This window comes from Ursus americanus, chromosome 34 (assembly GCF_024610735.1).
Source record: "Ursus americanus isolate L20-20 chromosome 34, mUrsAme1.1.p, whole genome shotgun sequence".
In the NCBI taxonomy this organism is placed as follows: Eukaryota; Metazoa; Chordata; class Mammalia; order Carnivora; family Ursidae; genus Ursus; species Ursus americanus.
Genome location: NC_142160.1, coordinates 1144235 through 1165973, shown reverse-complemented (window position 1 = coordinate 1165973; position 21739 = coordinate 1144235). Strand labels below are relative to the sequence as shown.

The following is a 21739-nucleotide window of genomic DNA, read 5'->3' as shown; positions in this document are numbered from 1 at the left end:
CATCATCACTACCATCATCACCACCATCCTCGTCACCACCATCACCATCATCATGATCACCATTGTCACCATCACCACCATCATCATTATCACCATCGTCACCACCATCACCATCATCATGATCACCATCATCACCATCACCACCATCATTATCATCACCATCATCACCACCATCATCACCACCATCCTCGTCACCATCACCACCATCACCACCATCCTCGTCACCGTAGCCATCATCACCACCATCATTGTCACCATCAACTCTCATTGTCACCATCATCACTACCATCGTCACCATCACCATCATCACCACATCCTCATCACCATCACCACCATCACTATCATCACCATCGTCATCACCATCATCACCACTACCCTCATCACCATCACCATCATCACCACCACCACCATCCTCATCACCATTATCATCACCACCACCGCCACCATCCTCGTCAACATTATCACCACCATCATCACCATCACCATGATCACCATTGTCGCCATCATCACCACCATCCTCGTCACCATCACCGTCACCACCACCCTCGTCACCATCACCATCATCACCACCACCACCACCATCCTCATCACCATTATCGTCACCACCATTGTCACCATCACCATGATCACCAACGTCATCATCACCACCATCATCGCCATCATCACCACCATCCTCGTCACCATCACCATCATCACCGCCATCACCACCATCATCGTCACCATCAACACTGTCACCATCACTCTCATTGTCACCATCACCACCATCCTCGTCACCACCATCGTCATCCTCACTACCACCACCGTCACCATCACCATCGTCACTGTCACCATCATCACCATCATCATCGTCACCCTCATCACTGTCACCATCACCTTCATCTTCACCATCATAACCATCGTCCATCATCACCCAAGGGCCCAAGTCCGTCATGTGGACTTAACTGAAACAATGCACTCCTAAGGGCTGCCTTCTTCAACCTTACTCCTAAAGCATTTAAAAGCTCAAAACCACACCTGCAGGTTTAGTTTAGTGAGGTGTCTGGTGGAGGGAAGTAAGCAGGTCACACAGGCTCGTGGCTCTAATCAACCACGGTCACCTCAGGGCTGCCTCTGGGCCCGAAGGGAACCTGGCCCTTGTCACGCTCCGCAGAGATGCAGCCAACTGGGACAGCTCTCCACGGCTCTCCGAGGGTGCCCTGCCACCAGCCTCATGAATGCAAGGATCCAAACATTCCTAACAAGGAAGAGCAGCACCAGGAGTGAAAAATACGAAGTACTCAAACCACGGACTGCTTCTGCGGCATCCTGTGTGCCTCACAGAAACCTCAGTCCACACGGGAACTGTGCGTCAAGGATACAGTAAACAGTAGGAAGACTGGGGGGGAGACACAAAACTGTGCCTGACCAGTGATTTAAGTCATGACTTTAAGTAGACACTTTACAGAAAACACATAAATTACTTTTAAACATGGAAGGAGATGCAGCAGCATTTGCAGTAAGAGGTGCGACCCAGTGTGAGAAGGGCTCCGCCCGTCGGCCGGGCAGCCTGACACACGGACAAGCACCCTCCCGTGTCCTCAGCAAAACACGCTGGCACGGCCTCTAAGGTGGGAGCTGCTGACACAGAAAGTATGCCTTCCCTTGACTGTGATTCTGCCCCCAAAACGCCCGGGGACACGGGCGCGGGTGTCAACGGGGCGCTTACGGCAGCAGCAACCAGATGTCCATCATGGAAAACCTAGGTACGTATCTTTAATGCCCAGAAGTACAGACTCTACCCTTGCTGACCCGGGACCACCGCCAGGATATGCTGCTCAGCGAACGACATGAGCTGCAGTAAAGGTGCATGGTACACACCTGTTTTTTGTTGGGTATTTGCTGGAAACGCACACACATGCTCCTCTGTGGCCAGAATGTTCTGGGAAGACTCAGAAACCTGACCCCACTGACCATCTCTCTCAAGGATTGGTGGTTAGCAGGGAGGGGACAACTTGTCACTGGAGACAAGTTTTTGATGTTAATTTTTTCCCTATGTGTGCATATTATTATCCCCCTTCATAATGTTTAAAGAACTGTAATCACAATACACTGATTTGATTCAAAGCAAAGCTGCTTAAATTTTTTTTATATATACAAACAGACTTTTAAAAGGTACTCTTCTGACTCTAACAAATGTATCTGTAGAGAACGCGGATCAAACACAGGGCTGACCCACGCTCGTGGTGAGCGGCCACAACTTTCTGAGAGCAGCTTTAAGTGGGCAAGAAGTTAAGGCTCCCGCGGTGTCAGAGACGAAAGGGACTTGGCAAAACTCCCTCGAGTCCAGCCCTCTCACCTGTGAGATGGAGACACTGAGGCCAAGCATGGACAGTAGGCCCGCCGAGCCCAGGTTCACACCTTCTACAAACCATGGTCGGTGCTGTTCTGGGGCCCCGAGGGAGGAAGGAGGCATGAGAAGCCCTGGCAATCACAGGTCTCCACGTGAGCAGGCCACAAGAGACCAACCACGTCTCCCCATAGCAGGGACCCGGGGGTCATCCAGAACACCCTGCCAAATAGGCCCTGACTGTGCACGGGGCCAGAGCATGGGTGTGGGGACAGAGGGGCAGCCCCCACTCAGCCCAGCAAGGAGCAGAGACAAGAGCGTGGTGACCCAAGGGCAGCACAGGCCCACAGGGCAACTTGTGGACGCACATGGAGCACTGTCAGATCCCCTGACTTTTCAAGACAATTGGGAAATGCACATGTCTAGGTGAAACCTCCGGATTTTTCTGTATCACAGCCAACGGAACTGTTTCTGATAACCCTACATGGACGAACATCATAAGCCCAACAGCACGCTGGCTGGCGGTTTGCAACCTCTGCCCCTCTTCCCCCAGGAGTCACCTGAGCAGCATGTCCCCGCCTTGCCCGCCTGAGGCTCCCTCCACTACCTGGCCTCACCAGTTTCCTCTCCATGGCCAGGCCTCAGTGGTGATGTCCTCAGTGGCAGCCCTCCTCCCCAGCTAACACAGGGTCTGCACACACCCTGACCAAGAGGCAGACCAGCAGCCTGGGGACCACATCTGTCCTAGGAGATTCCGGGCCTTGCCTCTCTGGGACATCTGAATGAAGAAGCAAGAGCAGAACTGGTGTGCAACCACTGGTGTCCTGGGCCCCCCCAGGCCTCAGCAGCATCAAGATGAGTGGGCAGGGGGAGGAGGCTGGTCCGGGCACTGCCCCTGGGGGCCTCCCTCAGCATCCCTGTCCAGAAACTACAGCGAGAAAACCTGACCAGCAGCCCCCTGGGAGCAGCAGAGACAAAAAAAAAAACTCACAAACCAAAGTATCCAACAACAGGGGAGCTGTTAGGTCAGTACCCACCTAATAGATTGTTATGCCCCCAAATGTTTTACACTGTAATATGAGGAAACAGCATACCAATCACCCAGGAGAGGGGCACACCTGTACAGAAGTTGTAAGTGAGCACTTCTAGACAGTGACATAAAAGGGGGACAGTTTTCTTGCCTTTAAAATAGTTTTTTTGCAACAAAAAAATTACAAGGCATACAAGATAAAAACACAGGTCTGAAGAGACAGGAAAAGCAAAAGAGCCCAGGTATAGCAGAGATCTCAGAATGATCAGATCAGAAATCTAAAAGAACCCAAATAAATATGCTGAGGGCTTTAATGGAAAAGGTGGACTGCATGTGAGAACAGATGAACAGCGTAAACTGAAAGATGGAAACTCAAAGAAGGAAACAAGAGGAAATCCAGAAATCAAAAACACAGCAACACAAAAATGCCTTCGAGGGGCTCATCACTGGACTGGGCAAGGCCAAGGTGGGGCACCTGGGTGGCTCAGTCAGTTAAGAGTCTGACTCTTGGTCTCAGCTCAGGTCATGATCTCAGGGTCATGGGGTTGAGCCCTGCATCAAGGTCCGCACTCAGTGGGGAGTCTGCTGGAGATTTTCTCTCTCTCTCTGCCCCCCCCCACTCACACTTGGTCTCTCTCTCTCTCTCTCTCTCTCAAATAACTAAATAAATCTCTAAAAAACAGAATCTGTGAGCTTGAAGATAGGTCAACAGAAAATCCCAAAACTGGAGAGCAAAGCAGAGAAAGGAAGGGAAACATGGAACAGAATATCCAAGGTCCGTGGGACAACTACAAAGGAGTAACGTACACGTGACAGCAAGGCCTGAAGAGACAAAGGAGAGAGGAAACGAGGACAGATCTGAAATCATAATGGCTGAGCATTTTCCAAAATTAATGACAGACCTCAAACCCAGATCCAGGAAGCTCAAAGAACAGAAAGCAGGATAAATGTCAAACAAATATACACTTTAGCAAATCATATTCAAACTGCAGAAAATCAGAAATGAAGACAAAATCTTGAAAATAAAAAGAGCCGTGGAGGGAAAATACCTTATCTACAGAAGAGCAAGAGTAAAAATTATAGCAAACTTCTCCTTAGAAATTATGCAAATAGGAAGAGCAGAGTGAAACATTTATAGATTTGAAAGAAAAAAAAATACCAACCTAGAATTTTGTATCCTAAAAAATTATCCTTCAGAAGTGAAAAAGAAACAAAGACTTTCTCAGACAAACAACTGAGGGAATTTATCACCAGTAGGACAGCCTTGGAAAAAATGTTAAAGAACTACCTTCAGAGTGAAGGAGACAATATAGGTCACAAATTTGGATATTCTAAAGAAAAGAAGAGTGCTAGAGAAGCATAAATTAAGGAAATACAAAATATTTTATTTTTCATATTGTTACTGATAGAGAATAGTTTGTGCAAAACAAAGTAGCAACAATGTACTTGATTATGGCTTAGAAATAAATGACATAGACGGCAGCACTTGCACAAGGACAGAGGAAGGATCTGGGAATGCTTCGAGGAGCCTGCACAATCTTTAACAGCATACTTGCAAGTGGGCCAGGCTTAGCCATAAGGACATATGTTGCAAATGCAAGGGCAACTGCTAAAAAAAAAAAAAAAAAAAAAAAAAAAAGTTAAAAAAGAAGTCTTATTGATATGCTAGAAAAGGGGGAAAAATGAAATCATGCACTTCTAAATAACGTAGACTCAAAGAAGTTTGAGGAAAAATTTTAAAGTATTTCTAACTACATGGAAATGAAATACTTATCAAGATTCGTGGGTGCAATGAAAGTAGCGCTTAGAGTGTGATTCATAGTGTCGAATGCGTATGTTACAAAAGAACATCTAAAACCAATCATCTCCGCTTCCACCTGAGGAAACTAGAAAAAGAAAAGAAAATCCAAAGTAAGCAGACCGCATAATGAAAATGAGAGCAGATATCAATGAAATTGAAGACAGCAAATAAATAGAGAAAAGTCAAGGAAAGCACAAGATGATTCTTTGAAAAAATCAGTACACTGATATGCCTCTATCCAAGTTAACAGAAAGAGAGAGAAGACATAAATTACTAATATCAGAAATGCAAGAGGGGCCATCACTACAGATCCCACAAACATTAAAAGCACAGTAAAGGAATATTATGAACAACTCTATGCCCACACATTTAATAACCTAGATGAAAAAAATCTATTCCTTGAAGGATTCAATCTACTGAAAACTCACACAAGGAGAAATAAATAATCTAATTAGTCTACATCTATAAAAGAAATTGAATCAATAATTAATAACTTTGCAAAACAGAAAATACCCGGGCCCCGGGGAGGCCGCCTGAGAGGCGTTCCTGCAGGACCAGGACAGGCTCCTGGAGAAGGCCAGCCTGAGGGCGAGGAAGGCTTCCTTCTCTGTGCAGGTGTGCAGGTAAGGGTGGGCTGGACAAAGGTGCAGGGTCCTGCCCCAGGACAGACTGGCAGGGACTCAGGAAGCACCCCTGCAAGCCCCAACTCTGGCTACGGGTTGCCACTTGAGTCTGCAGATTACAGGGGCAGGCATGGTCCCCAGAAGCTCAGGTGAGGGCTGGCCAGGGAAGCCGAAGTGACAGTCCACGACCCCAGCTGTGTGGACAGGAGGAATCCAGCATCAGCAGCATTCTAGGGGGGTGGCCATGGCCCCTTAAAAACCGCTACAGGACAGACTGTGTCCACTGCCTGTGAACACCCTGTGCTCTGTAGCTGGAAATGCCCATCCCAGCTAGGAGCCAACTGTCTCTTCCCTTCGCTGGCCAGCCAAGCACTGACAGGCCCTGGGGTGGGGGGGCAGATATGCAGAGCTGGGCTGTGCCCCACCTGTGCCATGTGACCCAGGGCACCAGTGCCATCAGCCAGGCCAGCCGCTTCTGCAGCCCAGGGGCCTCGGTGGGAGGCAGCAGACCTGGGCATCCACATCCACTCCTCAGCACCCTTCCCACATCTGTGCCCCCACCAGTCCAGACTACCTAGGGGTTCCCTTCTTGATGAAGAAGCCCAGGCTCTGGGGCAACTAGAAGGCTCTGTCTCCCCAGGGCCCCACCTGTCTGTCCCAGCGCTACAGCCGCCCCTAAGCGGCAACATCGTGGGACGACAGCCACGCAAGGAGCCTCTGACCCAAACCCTGTCTGCTGAGACTCTGTCCCAAACACACACTCCCAAGACAGTAGGACAATGTTTTGCGGTGCTTCTGGGGCCCCCAGTGCCCCACACAGATGACCTGAGGGGGGCTACCAGCCATGGAGGGACTCCTGGGCAGCATGCCCTGGAAATCTGAGGCCAGGGGAAAATGGGAAAGGATTGCAACCTGGGGACATGTCTGTGGCTGTGCGTCCTGCAGGCCGGGCCCAGGGCAGCCCAGGGGTGGGGGAGTGCTGCTGGGCCTCATTCCTCAGAAGGCTACAGGAGGGTCACCTGATGGAAGTCTCCTCAGTCCCTCTGCCTCCGCCACTGCTGCCACGGGCCAGCCCCCGGAAAGGCCTTGGCCGGCAGGTGCGGAAGCCAGGCCAGGCCAGGCCCGCCCAGGCCGGTGGCCGCACAGGCTGGCTATGAGCACTGCGCTGGGGCGGGACTGCCGCGGCAGGCGGGAGGGGCGCCAGGGGCGGGAAGTGACACTGAGGGGCAGGTGCGCCACAGAGGGCACTCCCCCAGCTCAAATTTCCAAACTCAGGAGATGAGGGAAAGCAGGACTAGCCCTCATCAGTCACAGAGCCAACTCACAGAGAACACAAAGTCCTTTTAAAGGACCACAGGGGCGGGGGGGGGGGGGGGGGGCGCTCACACTCAGCGGAAGAAATGGTCAGACAAACCTGCAAACACAAGAACTTCTGGAAATGAACGACACTAGAATCTAAAACTCCATGAACACTTTAAGCAACAAATTAGACACATTTGTTTAATACTTCGGATCAGAGGGCGGACCAGAGTCTTCCAGAATGCACACACGGCCGAAGAGGATGCCCAACAGCTCTGCTCCTGGACGTGCAGGATGGGCAGGACGCCCAAAAGAGGTGGCTGGAGACGCACTTGGTGCATCCCCTCACGGGAGAGCCCAGCGCCTGGACGCCAGGGACGCGCAGTTCCCTCCCTCCCCCCACCCCCAGAAGCAGCATGCGAGCCTTGCTCAGGCCCTCCCCGCCTGCTGGACTCCCTGGGCACGGCCCCGACCTCTGCACCCTCTCAGGGCCAGGCAGACCCTCCTGCCACCACACAGCTGCCCCTGAGAAGGGCCAAGCAATCCCAAACACGGACTTGTATGTCTATAGGTGGCTACTTTCCCCTTTACCACATCAACACCCGGAAAGAAACACGGGACTCTCTGTTGGTGTGAAGGGTGGGCCCCCAGCCCGGCTGCTGCGGAGCACACCTTGGTGCAGAGCAGGGAAGGGGAGGTGCGGGTCGACCATCAGCTGCCCTCAAACAGGGAACACAGTGCTCCATTGCTGGGCTGTGAACCCCACAGCTTCCCGCCCCCAGAGCCCCTCTCCTCGCCTCACCACCACTTACTCACTTGCAATTAGTGTGAACCAGCCTGGGTCCCACTGGGGTACGCCACTAGGAGGGGCCTGCTCTGGGGGTGCACCGCCGTCAGCAGCCAGGCCAGCGCTGCCTGACCCCTGCCCGTCACTGGCACCGGGAGGTGAAGGCCCGGACAGAAAGACCAGGCCCTCCTTGGGAGCCCCTGAAGGGCGCGGGGACAGCTGTCTTCGCTGCTCCACCCCCTCCCAGCGGATCCCACTCCAGGGACCCACGACAACAGAGGGTGTCCGGCCGGGTCGGCTCACCGAGGCCCATGCTGAGGGGCCAACAGGCTACAGTACAACACTTACAAAGAACACGCACAGTAAACCCAGCTCCCGAGGGCACAGGGGCAAACACCCGGGAAAGCGGAGCCACCCCGGTGCTGTGGGGGCAGGGCACAGGGGCAAACACCCGGGAAAGCGGAGCCACCCCGGTGCTGTGGGGGCAGGGCGAGGCCAACAGGACGGCACCAGATGCAGCCTCTCAGGGGCATGCCCTCCTGTGTCACCTGGAGGTGACCCCAAGCCCCTGCACAGGACCGCTGCCCTGTGCCCTCTCCTGGGCTCCGCGGTGGCCAAGCCACCCAAACACCCACAGAGTGCACCTGCGGCAGGTCCTTGAGAAGCCACCTGGGTCGGCATGGGCGGACACCTGAGCACCAGACAAGCCATGTGGCGGCCCAGCAGAGCCAGCCTCGAGGCAGGCCCTGTGCTGGGGGGCCCCGTGCTGGACGACCAGAGGAAGCCCACCTCCTCTCAACCCTGTTTACACGTGGGCATACTTCCTTCAGGTGTGTTTTAATTAATGCACACCAACTCTGACTCGCGCTTTCCTTCCCTCGAATGTCAAATGTCACAGTGGAAACACTTTCCCGTGAACACACCGCTTCCTGTGCATACGCCTCGGTCCACTTCACCATCCCCCGACCTGCTCGCCCGATGGTCTGGGGTCCTTCAGAGCTTCCATCAACGTTCAAAACGTCTCTCTGCATTTCTGAAACCTGCTCCAGTGGATTTTCAACAGATGTTCCAGATAAAGGGCATGGTCCCTTTAAGAATCAGAAGCAGGTTTCAGAGAGTCGCGGAGGAGCAGTTTCTAGGGAAACCAACCTGGTGCAGATGCGGAGCCGACGCCTCTGTCGGGAGCTCTGGGGATTGCAGCCCTCTGTCCCCTCAAGCCCTCGGAGACCCACAGGGGCTGGGACCCAAGAGCAAAAGCAGTGGAGGTCCCATTAACAGAACAGGACTCCAGAGCAAGGGAGGGGCGGCCCGGTCCTCAGTCCCCACCATGCCCCTGCGACGTCAGCCTGGAAGGTGTGAGGGACAGGCGGCTTGGTCCCAGGCCTGCTGCACCCCAAGGAGCAGACACTGGTGTGCCGGGAGGGGCTGCCCGCGGCAACATTCTAGAATCTGTTCTTTGCCATTGGTTTTTAACCATCTGTGACAAGAAAAGCAGAGCCTGGGATGTGGAACCCCGAAAGGCTTTGCCCCGGCACCCCAGTGGCCACGACTGTGGGGTGTGGGGCCCGGGGCAGGGACGGCGCACCAGAGGTACCGCACTCAGCCACCGCCCGCCCAGGGCTGCGCTGGGAACACCGAGCATCGTGTGCGTCTGTAACTCGGGGACCGCGCCGGGCTCACGCAGCGGTCCAACGGCGGGAGGAGACACACACAGACCGCGGCCATCACGGCGCAGGGCGCGCTGCACCCACGTAACTCGCACGGAAGGACGCCGGCAAGCGCGGAAGCAGGCGCGCACTCACGCCTCGTGGCGACTGCACCGCCCACAGCATGCTTCCGGGAAGGCCCTGAAGGGTTCTCCTGCCGAGTGAGGACGGAAGGGCAGGCGCCAGGTGCCGCGGGGGGCACGTGCGGGAGGCTCTTCCTCCTCGAACGGGCGGGGCACGGATGCGGGTGCTGGCCGCACGCCCTCAGGGACAGCGCCCTCCGGCACAACCGGGACCTCACAGGACTCTAAGAATGAACCCAAATCCCCGAACCCCTAAGTGTCAGGAGGGAAGCCCAGGCAAGGGGACAGGCGGCCTGGCGCTGCCTCCCCTCCCCCTCAGGCCTCTGGCGGCCGCCAGCTCCGGGAGCTGCTGGCAATACTGGCTCCTCACCGTGCTTCCAAAGGGGCCTCTGGGAGCCGGCCAGGCCCCTGGGTCACACAAAGGGCCTGCGGAGGGGGCCTGGGCAGATAACCCAGACAGGCATCCGGCTGCCTCCTCCTGCCCCACCACCTCAGGCCCAGTGGCCACAGCAGCCCACTGCAGACAGATGCCCGCCACACGGGAGGTGTCCTGAGTGGGGCTCAGGGCCGCCCGCACTTAGACATGTGCCGCTTGGGACTCAGGGGCCCTTCCCCAAGGTCCGCACCAACCATGGGGGTTCTAGCCCTTCTGCGAGGACAGCCCAAGGTCTGGAAACAGCGCCGGCTGAGAGAGGGGCAGACGGCTGTGCAGCCTCCCCCTCCCGTAGGAGCGAGGGGCCTTGGGGCTGGCGCTCCCCGGGCGGCTCACACACCCTACTCTGGGGCAGCGCCACCCGCCTCGGGCGCAGGCTGGGGCCCAGGCCACGCTCTTGTCGGCTCTTCCGAGGATGTTCCAAAGACCAGTCTAATTACATCCTTCTTTTCCGAACAGCAGATTGAAATCTAATAAACAACACAAGTTTGGGATCTGGAAGAATCCTTGAAGGGAAGCATCACGACCCTACGTGGTAGCCGGTGTAATCAGGGCCAAGTGCAGCGCACCCTCATCCGTGCTCCAGGACTCGCCACCATCAGGCCGCCCACGTCGGGGCGAGGGCACAGCTGGAGCGTGTGAAGGTTCGTGGGGGAGCACACAAGGGTCAGAGGCACAGCTCCTCAATGGTGCACAAACCACAAAGGGTCTTCGGTGTCAGGATCACGACGCAGAGGGGTGGGTGTGAGAAGCCAGCCTGGCACCAGGACGTGGAGGAGGCTGGACGGTGGGCAGGTGGGGAGGACGGGGACAGGGAGTGGCTGCTGAGGGAGCTATGACCAGGGCGTGGTGGTGACACGTGGTGCTGACAGTCAGGGAAACTGAGCCGGGTACGCACAAACTACCATGTCTGCAATTTTTCTGTAAACCTAAAACAAATCTAAATTAAAACGTTTACAAGGAAAAAAAAAAAAGCAAATAAGGCCTCACCTCACAACAGGCCTCAAAAGGAAGGAAGAAGGGATATTTAGTAAACAGTCAAGCTTTCAACCCCTGCCAGCCCTGGAGGTCTGGGGGTCTCTGGCCGTGGAGCAGGAGGTGGGAGGGACGGGAACGCCGTGTCCATCTGGGGAAGGCTGCCTCTCATTTCACTTCTCAGGTCCTGCTTTCTCTGGCTTCATCGGAAAGCACGGGGCCACTTAGGAAACCCCACTGTCGCAGGCAGGAACGACTCCAGAACCGGCAGCTGCAGCTGGATGGGATGGTGGGAGAAGACGCTCGGCGCAGACACGACAAGCACACCCTCCACACCAGAGCGAGGCGCACCGCCTTCCAGACTGAACTGACCATGACAAAAAGGCTCAGGAAACGGGGGCCACTGAGTGGGGGAGTCTGCACCGTCCACCTGCCTGTTTTACAACCTGCAATGTCGTCTGTACGCTTCGACCGGCGCCCTTCCGCCATGGAACTTGTCCGACAGGCACGGTTGCACATGGGCAGATGACCATAGACCCCAGGACATGCCCTGAGCAAAGCTGGGGGAGCTCAAGGTGAGACGCAAGCTGAACGTCAACCGGGAGGCCAGCAGACAGGACGAGCCCGCGTGGCCGGTGGCCAGAGCGCCTGCGGAGTGAGGGGGCGGGGGTGGCGGGGCGGGCTGCCCAACAGGAGTCCCTCTCATGTGCTCAAGAAGCTGGGACCAGGCTGCTTCCAGGGAGGGCAAGCTTTTCACGACACACTCTCCATTTTAAAACACCATGTGCTAGTGTCGCATCTGCAAATTCATCCCCTCGACCATTTTTAAATGAATAAAAGCAGTTACTCCTTTATCACAGTAAATAAATAAAAGTCAGAAGCTCTGATTCCCACCTGATGAAGTTCAGCGGCTCCCGCCAGACCCCCGGGACACGCCTGTGCCCCCAGCGTGTCTCCACACCTAGAGGCAGGCACCCCGGGATGGGGACAGAGGCCGGAGTGCTCCACACTCGGCTCGAGGAGCAGCGCCCGCCCCGTGTGCTCAGAGCCCTGGCCAGCGAACCCTGCCCCCACACACACACTACTTCTCCGGATGCGTCCTGTCTGGGGTCAGTTTCAAGTATTCAGTCTTTTCTCAGCCTGACCCCACCCCAGCTCTGCTGGCCTCCCGCTCCAAGCCTTCATCCAACACTCGAGGCGGGGACCACAGGGCGCCCCCACCCCATCCCCCAACGCCCACGACCAGTGTGGAGGAGCGTGTGGTCCTGGAGGAGGGAGAACGTGCTGGGAGAAGCAGGAGAACACGGGGTGGGCAGGGCAGGCACCCCAGCCCAGACTGCCAGCCAGAGGGGCCCCCGGAAGTGAACCCTGCTAGTCACTGATGGCACTGCTGTCAGGGCCCCCCAGAAGTATTACAGTCTGGGGAGGGAGAGAGGAGGACACACAGCATTCACCCGCTGGCCAAGGTCAGGCACAAAGCCGCTGTCCTTCAAGGCAGGAGCCAGGTGAAGGGCCCTCGGAGCCCTAGTCCCGCAGCCAGCTGCCAAGATATGGCACCGCCCGTAGGCATGCCTCACGCACCCCAGCCCAGGGCGGGTCACTCACACGTCCACTCCACATCCCAGGCCTGGGCCCAAAACACACACACGCACGCGCCTGATGCCAGCACTGCAAGCAGGCAGCACAGACGGCTGGGGAGGGGGGCAGGCAAGGGGGGGTCCCAGGCCGTGGTGGGGTGGGGGCTGTGCTGGAGAGCACGGCGCCAGGCTGGGGCCTGTCCCACGAGCATCCAGACTGGTATCAAAGGGTCACCACCCCTCCCCCATTCTTCCCCCAGGGTCCCCTCCCTCCCCCAAGGCTCCCTATCTTCCCCCAGGACCTCACCCGCCATCTCTCCCCCCTTCGCCCCAGGGCTCCCCCCAACTCTCCCTCCCCACCAGCGCTCCCCCACCCCTGGTCTCTACACAGCCTGCAGCACTAGGGCGGAATCTGGTTCCCTTGATGGACACTAGAGAACATCCCGCCCTGTCCTGATCCCACTGAGTGGAGAACAAAATGGGAACTCCCACCCCTGGCTCACATCCCAGGGCGCCTCCCCACCCCTCCCCCCCACACACACAGGGTACTCTGAGTGGCCTCTGACCAGCGCCCAGCCGCCCCAGCACGAGGGTGCCCAACACTGCCTGCAGGGCCTAGAACAGAGCCTGGGGCCGGAGGTGCCCACTCATGACCCGACGGCTGCCTCACTTGGCAGGCGAGGAGCCACGCCAACGCCCGTCACCGCCGGTGTCCGAGACCCGGGGGGGTCCTCGCTGCCAGTAGCACAAAACCGGCATGGCTTTCACCGGCTGGGTCAGAGAGGGGGCTAGGTGACCTCTCCCAGCCAGATTCCCCTGCGCAGACCCGGGTCCAGTGCCCTCGGGAGTCGCTGGGAGAACAAGGGACCGCAGCCAGGAAGTGCCCGGAACTGGGTGCAGACCAGTGGCAGGAAATGCCCTCACCTCCCGGGTGTCCCTGTTGTCACAAGTCTCACTCCAAAACAGCTGCGCAGGTCGGCGCAGGGTGCCAGACGGTCGGGAAAGAGACTCCAAACACCAATGGCAACCAGCCCTGGAGCTTCCAGACTCTGACACGAGGCTCCAAAGCGGCCCCGTGTTGCCCCCTCCCCAAAGGTCTGGGAGCTCTCAGGAAGCCTCCCCGCGTCCTCCCCAGCCCTGTTCATCCAGGAGGCAGACTACATCAGGCTACAGTTTCTGGATCTTTCCAGGATGCCAAGTGTCACACTGCAGGACCCCTGGCCTCAGTCACTCCTGCAGGGACATGGGACCTGAACCCCCGAATCCATGTCCTCACTCCAGCTGCTGGCAGGTCAGCCCAGGAAGACGGTGAGTGGGGCCTGGACACAAAGGGCCCTGAGTCTGCCAGGGGTGTGCTACCATTCCCTGGAAGCACTTTCTCGAGGCCCTCCGGCTCAGCCCAGCTTCCTGAGATCCAAACCCACACTATGCCTCAACGGGGTGTCCAAGGGGAAGCAAAACGAGGGCCAAAGCAGGCAAGTGACAAGAAGAGCTCCAAGTATCAGCGTTCACGTCACCAGGCGAGGTGCCCTCTGGTCTGGACTGCCGGCCAGAGCGGGTTGGGGGATCCGAGCTGCAGACTGGCCCCAGGGAACCCAGGCACCTTCGCAATGCTCACACTTGCCCATGCTATGTTAGGCACAAGAAGGAATGAGGGCCACCTTGTGTCTCCGTGGGAAGCAGAAAACGGTACCCCACTTGGAAGACCCAGTCCCAGTGCACACAGCCAGAGACCATGGCCAAAGCTTCCTGGGGATGCTGGACAGCCCAGCATAAACTCAGGGTTCAGTCAACAGCCCAGGCTACTGTCACAGGGGCTCAATCACTGTCCTCGTGCCCCACTCAGCCCAGGGAGCAGTGCTGAGCCATGCTGCAGGCTCATGTCCCTGAGGCCTGCCCACCTTCTGGGGTCCTGCGCAGCACCCTGTCTCTGGGGGCACAACGCTGCTGTCCAGCCCATGTGGTGTCAGCCTCAGTGAGCTGATCTCTCACACCTCAGTTGGCTCCGCTCCCAATCAGCACTGCCCATCACCGCCACTCTCGGGGCACTGGGAAGGTCAGCAAGGCCGCGTGCAGCGTGGACCCAGCAGCGGGCCTCGACCCACCCCACCGCGGCTTCCTCAAAGGGGAGGCTAAAGGAGGTGGAGACCTGCATGGGGCCCTCCCACACAAGTGTACGGAAAATGCCAGGATGTGACAGGGGTGAGGCCGAACAAACACGATATAAAGGACAGCACTCCCCACCCCATGTGTGTGGACACACGGGCACAAAACGTCCATGGGTGTGCGTGCCCCAGCACAGCCATGACCCCTATGCCCTGCACATGCCTCGCTCTGAACATTCGGTCGCTACAAGGTGATTTCTTTAAAAAGGAGTAAAAGTACCAGAAATGAATGATCCAAAAAGTAAGTTACAGAAATGACCCCCTTTACCGTTGCACCCAAAGGAGTCAAACATGTAGCAATAGCTTAACGACAGGACGAAGGGTTTACAAACTGCCGCTGAAAGAAACCAAGACCTAAATCTAAGTAAATGGAGAGGCACCCCGCGCTGAGGGACCAGAACACGTAATATCGGTCAGACGTCACCCCCACAGCCCCTTCCCAAGAAACGGAGGCCAATCCTTAAATTCCTACAGAATTGCAAGGAGTCCTGAAAAGCTGAAACAGTACTTTAAAAAGAACAAAGCTGGAGGTCTCGCACCTCCCATTTTCAAAACCTACCAAAAAGCTGCTGTCACCAACACAGCTCTGGTGTAACGAAAGACACACGGACCACGGAATGGAACAGGGTCCAGAAAGAAATACCCGTGCATGAGGTCAAATGGTTTTCAACAAGGCTACTGAGACTTTGAACAGGAAAAGAATGGTCTTTTAAGCAAGAGGTACTGGGACAACTGGATGTCCACTTGCAAACAAATGCCGGTGATCCCTACCTCAAATAATATAAAAATTAATTAACTCAAAAACCAAATAGAAGAGCTAAAATTCTAAAACTCTTAGAAGAAATCTTCATGACCTTGGACTTGACACTGGATTCTTAGATACAACACCAAGAGCACAGGCAACAGGAGAAAAAACCTAAGTTGGACGTCACCAAGATTAAACTTTGGTGCGTCCACAGACACTACCACAAAGTGAAAAGACAGCTCCCAGAAGGGGAAAATACTGGCAAATCATGTATCTAATAAGTGTCCGAAACATATAAAACACTCTCACAATTCAACATAAAAAGACAAATAACCCAATTTAAATATGGGCCAAGTGTTTCAACCGACGTGTCTCCCACGAAGGCAAACAGAGGGACGACGAGCCCATGAAACCGCACTCGACATCATCGGCCATTAGGAAAATGGGTATCAAAACGATAATGGGACTGTACTTCACAGACACCGGAGGCATGTGGTTTAAAAAGTGGGAAAGAACAGGTGTTAGCAAAGATGAAGCAGTATCAGGCGGCTCCCACGTCGGCGGTGGGAATGCGGGACGGTGCACCGCTGTGGAAACCAGCTGTGGTCACTTCAACAGTGAAACACACAATAACCACAGGACACAGTCATTCCCCCAAGAAATGAAAAGAGGTCTCCCAACAAATATTTGTACGTGAGTGTTCGCGGCAGCACCGCTGACATGGGCGGGAAAACCCCAACGTCCATCAACAGGCGATAAACAAACACGGTCTATCGGCCCGACGGAGTACTGCTCAGCCGTAACAGCATCCGTGAGACACCTGTCACGACACAGAGGAACCGTGGTAGGAGCCGCACACAGGTTCCATACTGTAGGGCCATTTGTAGGAAGCGTCCAGAACAGTGAAATCCACTGGACAGAGCAGACACGTGGACGGCCGTCCAGGGCTGTGGAGGCGCAGCGGGGGCAGGGGGCGTGCTGCTGATTTAAGGGTTCGGAGTTTTCTTCTGGCGTGATGAAAACGTTTGGGAACTGGACAGAGGCGATGGCTGCGCAATGTTCTGAACGCACCAGATACCATAAGCCACGCACTTTAAAATACTCAGGGTCACAATGTGTGAATTTTAGTCCCATTTACAAAAAAAAAAAAAAGATAAAAGGCTGGTTTCTCCACTCGCCCAGACAAACACCGCGAGGACCTTCAGGCCTTATGTTCTGCGGTCAAAGCCAGTCACTGGCTGCAATCCCATGTTTTTTCTCAGATGACTGCGCACACGGGGGGGAAGTGGACAGACTGTACACCAGGGTTAGGGTCTCCCACACCAAGCCAAAGAGCTGAGGAGCGAGGGGGAGAGGGGCAGAGACGCGGCTGTGAGCGGGCCCAGTGGGGCGCCAGGCACACCTGGGACTCAGGGGCTGCCACGAAGAGCCCAGCTTGCCCACCAGGCGCCGTGAGTGACTCCCTGAGTTTCCTTCCGTCTGCAAAACCATGGACGCAAACGGGGTTGTCGGTGCTAGTGTTTGTTCAGGCCCTTGGGCCAGAGGAACCCAAGCTGAACACGTGCACCTGTCCCGCGCGAGGAGCCGAGGCCCCCTCTCTGCTTGGAGTGAGAGGACGAGGTGGCCGGCCCCATGACCAGCTGGGCCACTGCGAGAACCAACGAGGAGAACGAAGCCTGATGCCAGAGAGCGGCCCAAGTGGGGGGGGGGGGCTGCAGCCACATGGGCCAGTTAGAAGCCAACTGAGGGCTTTGCTCTTCCCACACCAGGAATTTTAGGAGCTGGATTCTCCCAGCGCCCCCATTTCCTGGCAGACACTTACCCTCGATCCCCTCATTCTTTTGGGATAAAGCCCTGCCATGTGGCCAGGCGCCATGAGCACAGAGGCGAGGGGATGGCCCCAGAGGACAGGGTGCCGAGGTGGGGGCTTCGCCCAGTCTCAGGCCATCTGCAGCCGGGCCGGAGCCCAAGCGACCCCGACTAAGGCCAGCTGCGGGGCAGAGGCTCACACCAAGCACGCTTCCAGCTACTACTTCCAATAAAAGCAAACAGTCTGACGATCACAGTGAGCCCGACTCCAAGTCTAAGGACCGAGTCGGGGGCCTCCGCTCTGCCCTCTAGACGCTGGCAGGACATCACCCCCACCTGCTCAGAGCTTCTTAAACTCAGACACTGAGAATTCCTTGTTCAAAGACGATTAATCATCTTCCCGGCAAACCCATCAAACATACCTCGATTCCATCTCCTCCCATATTCTGGAATCCCTGGTTCGAGGACCTGACAGCCAGCTTGCGGAAGCTACAACCGTTGCCTTAGTGGGCCCTCCTTTCCCTCCAAACACACATACTCCCTGGGCCCACAGCGCCAGCCTGGAGCTCTGCTCAGAGTCAGCGGGCACCTGTGGGGGCCGAGGACCCCGATGCGGCTCTGCCCCAAGAAGCTTATAGCCGGGTGGGATGAGGGGCATGGCAAGAGCCCACAAACGCCAACCAGTCCTAGGAAGGGGAGCACCCCCTGTGAGGAGGAGTCCAGACAGACGGACAAGCCAGAATCAGAGATCCACGCCAGAATGCACCCCAGCCCCACCCCACCGAGCCCACCATCGCTCACCTGGGGACCGGCTCCCGGCCCCGCCCTCGTCCCCCAGTGTCTCCACAACAGCCAGAGGAACCCTATCAAATTCCCCATCCACTCCTGGGCTCAGACACCCAACATGGCTCCCCCTCCTGGACGAAACGTAGCGCAGGCCATCGCTGATGCGGCCTCCTTGCCCCACGCCCCCAGGGGTCTTGCTCAGGACTGGGACAGGGCCCCCCAGGCTGGCACGGAGCTCTTCGTGTGCAAGTCTGACCCTGCTCGAAGAAACCCCACGAGAGGGGACAGATCTGCCTTGTGAGCACAGGGACCTCTGCACCCCACACGGAACACGCATCCAGAAACATTTACCACGAAGTCAGTGAAACTTCTGTCGCCGAAGGACTCACACAGCACCTCCAGCTGCCGAGTTACTTAAAATCAATTTTACCAACTATGCCTCCAAAGCCCCTTGGAATTGACAGAACAGGCGACTGAAGTGGACCAGGAAGCTTTGGGATGTCTGATACTTTAACAGAATCATTCCCATTAACCAGAAACAGGGACTCTTCACACCAGGGTGGTGACAAGGTGAGACGCTGGCTCATTCCCTACAGCGACCGGCTCCGGCAGCCACACGCCTCACTGCAGGCCGGGATGCAGGACACAGGGGGTCTGGTGGAAGACACAGGCCACCCAGTGCCTGGCCCACCCAGCAGGAGGAAGGTCCCTGGTACCCATGGGTGCCACACCGCCTACCAGACACAGACAAGACAGTTTGGAAGGTGGCTGGCCACAAACTCCATCCCTCCCCGAGTCAAAGCCAGCTCCCCAGGCAATGCCACAGTCGGTGCCCGTGAAGGCAGGCTGGGCTGACAAGGTGCCCCAGCCCCAGGAGATGAGGGCCACATGGGCTCCTACCTTCCTGGCTGACCATGCTTCCAGCCCAGCTCAGCAGACAGACCTCCGTGGGGAATGCCAGGACTGCTGCTCAGGGTGCCTGGGGCTTCCTGAAGAGGCAAATGCACCCTGGGAGCAGGCTCTGCCCCTAGAATGGGACTGCCCCAACCACACCCTGGCCTGGGGACACTGCTGGAGTCTTCCCCGCAAAGACTAGGCCACTGTGAGTGTGGGTAACCGCAGAGACCCTTCCCAGTCCTCCCAAAAGAAGGTGCCCTGGAGAGACATGACGGATCACAGGTGGGACAAGACCGAGCCTGTTATTTTAACAGTTATGTTTATTTTTACAGGTACCGTCTATGGCGAGTTACACTAATGTGCTATTTCAGGGAATGATACGAAGTTTCCTTCTAAAAGAAATATTCAGGAGACTGAAATGCACCGTGGGGTCCTGGAACAGAAAAAGGGCAGCACAGGGAAAACCTGGCTAAATAACCTGCTGGGGCCTGCGGTTTGGTTAACAGCCCTGCCCCCATATTTCTGCCTCAGTTTCCATGTTTATAGCATGATCTGGTGAGCTGCTAACTTCAAAGGGGGCAAGGTGACGCGTATTGGGACACCGAACCATTTCTGTAACTCTTTAACTCCAAAATTCTCTAAAATAAAAAGTTATAAAGTTTATAAACTTTAAAAAAATGAGTCGAGAGGCGCCAGGGTGGCTTAGTCGGTTAAGCGTCCGACTCTTGATTTTGGCTCAGGTCATGAGTTCAAGCCCCGTGTTGGGCTCTGTGCTGGGCATGGAGCCTGCTTAGGAGTCCCCCCACCCCCTCCCTCTCTCTAAAATATAAAAGACGATAAATAAAATAAAACAAAACACAATAAAATAGTCAAGCTGTTGAACACAAAGTAAACAAAAGTAGAGGCGGGACGTGGATCTAGAAAGCCTGGGTCAGCCGGAAGTACCTGGAGATGGGGCAGCACAAGGGTCATCACATTACACACCTTCCCATTACAGAAGAGGGGTCCATGCAGGGGCAGGGAGGGAGGGTGCCCAGGGCTGTGAGGGCCTCACAAGGCCCAAGCCCGACCCCTCACCCTGCGAGCCCCATCTCCATACCTGCCCTGAGCCACCTGGGAAAGCTACAGCCTCAGGGCTCACTCCTGCAAGGGGCCCTCGATTAGATGCACAAAAATGTGCCCACAGGAGGGGAAAAAGCACAGCCCTTTGCAGACCCCAGGGCCACCCCACGTGGATGGAAATGAATCTGTCCTGATGAAATGACCTGTGCCTACCTTGGATCAAATCAAAGACCCCCACTGAGAAGTGAGAAATAAGGACTATTCGTACCTCTTCCCAACTCTGTCCTGGCCAATCCAGCAAATGCCACCCACCAGGCACGCCAGCCCTCAGCCCTTCTCCCCTGCCTGCCCTTCACTGCTGGGTTCCCCCCCACGCCCAATCTCAAAGTCTAGCTCAGACCTCACCTGCCTTCCCAACCCAGTGGAGGGGGCCCCTGGGCAGCCCAAGGTCCTCCCAGGCCTTCCCCGAACCTGGGCACCCAGGTTGCTCAGCAGGCCCCGGGTGGGGTGGGGGAGTGGGGGAGGACGCCCCCAGGCAGGGTGCTCAGGGACAGCTTCCCAGCATCTCTGGAACTGCACAGCCCTGAAGGATCAGATGGCAGCTCTCCCCCTTGGTCCGGCCATGAACTTCGAGGAGGTGCCAGCTGGTGGGTGTGAATGAGCACTGTTCTGGGGAGCCCGTGTTCAGGCGTGCCAGGGGCTCTGCAGCCCTGGGCATCCACTGGCAGGAAGGCAGCCGGCAGGCCCAGGGGATTTCAGTCCCTGCCTGGAGCAGTCCCACCCCCTCCTCACGGGGTCCCTGTCACAGGCACTGAGCTGGGACCCCCGCCTGGCGCTGACCCAGCTGAGCAGTTCCTGTCACAGCTGGCTGCCTGGGTCCCCAACATGGGAACTGGCAGGGCCACGGCCCATCCACCCTTCAAATGAGTGGGACGTTCTCCTCTGGGGACTCCAGGACCACCCACCAGCACACACTGCCCCACGCCCCCCAGCCCTGCTGGCGCTGGGTCCGAGGCGGCAGCCACGGAGGGCACACAGCCCGGCCAGCCCCCTGCCAGCCCCTGGCCCCCGTCCTGCCCAGGCCCAAACACGTGAGAACCTGTTGGAGCAGTTTGGGCACCGCGGGCACCTCCTCTTCCTCCTCCCCATTTACTTCTGGGTGGGAAGGGGCCTCGCTTTGAAAACTAGGCACAGGGCCAGGTCACAGCCACGGGCCAAAGCCCAGCTCTACCTCCCCCCACCCCACGGCCCTCAGAGCGCATAAGGTCAAGTCAAACCCGGGGCGTCCCCGTCTGGAGCAGAGAAGGGGGGAATGGGGCACCATGCCGGCCGGGGAGGAGGCGGCGGAGCCACGACACCCCCACCCCCACCGACGCCGTTCTGTCACCCACCCCCGCGGGGCGGAGGGGGGAGGCGGGGTGCGGGGGGTAACCGGCCGGGGTCCCCCCACCCCACCCGGCCCGGCCCGCGTCCCGGGGCTCGGGGGCCGCGACGGAGGGTGGGCGCGCCGGCCGCCCCCCTGGCCGGGCCCGCCGGCGTCCGGGCCGCCGCTCGCGCCTCTCCGGGGCCCGCGCGGGGAAAGTTCCTGCAACTTCGCGGGGGAGGCGGCGGGCCGGGCCTGGGCCTGGAGCCGGC

General features: G+C 56.9%; 1 protein-coding gene, 1 long non-coding RNA gene and 1 pseudogene across 6 annotated transcripts in view; 2 read left to right on the top strand and 1 right to left on the bottom strand.

Annotated features, from left to right (window-relative positions):
* PHF2 (PHD finger protein 2) overlaps positions 1-21739 on the bottom strand; it is a 70563-nt gene that overhangs the window by 48302 nt on the left and 522 nt on the right. The gene's annotated exons all lie outside the window — the stretch shown is intronic.
* Positions 9574-11720, top strand: LOC148107153 (uncharacterized). Of its 2 annotated transcripts, none has more exons than XR_015722927.1 (3): positions 9574-9758; positions 10548-10732; positions 11248-11720. It is a non-coding gene; the product is annotated as an uncharacterized LOC148107153 (long non-coding RNA). The 2 variants fall into 2 exon arrangements; XR_015722928.1 differs by having other exon boundaries at positions 9576-9758; positions 10551-10732.
* Positions 20727-21569, top strand: LOC148107152 (uncharacterized; annotated as a pseudogene).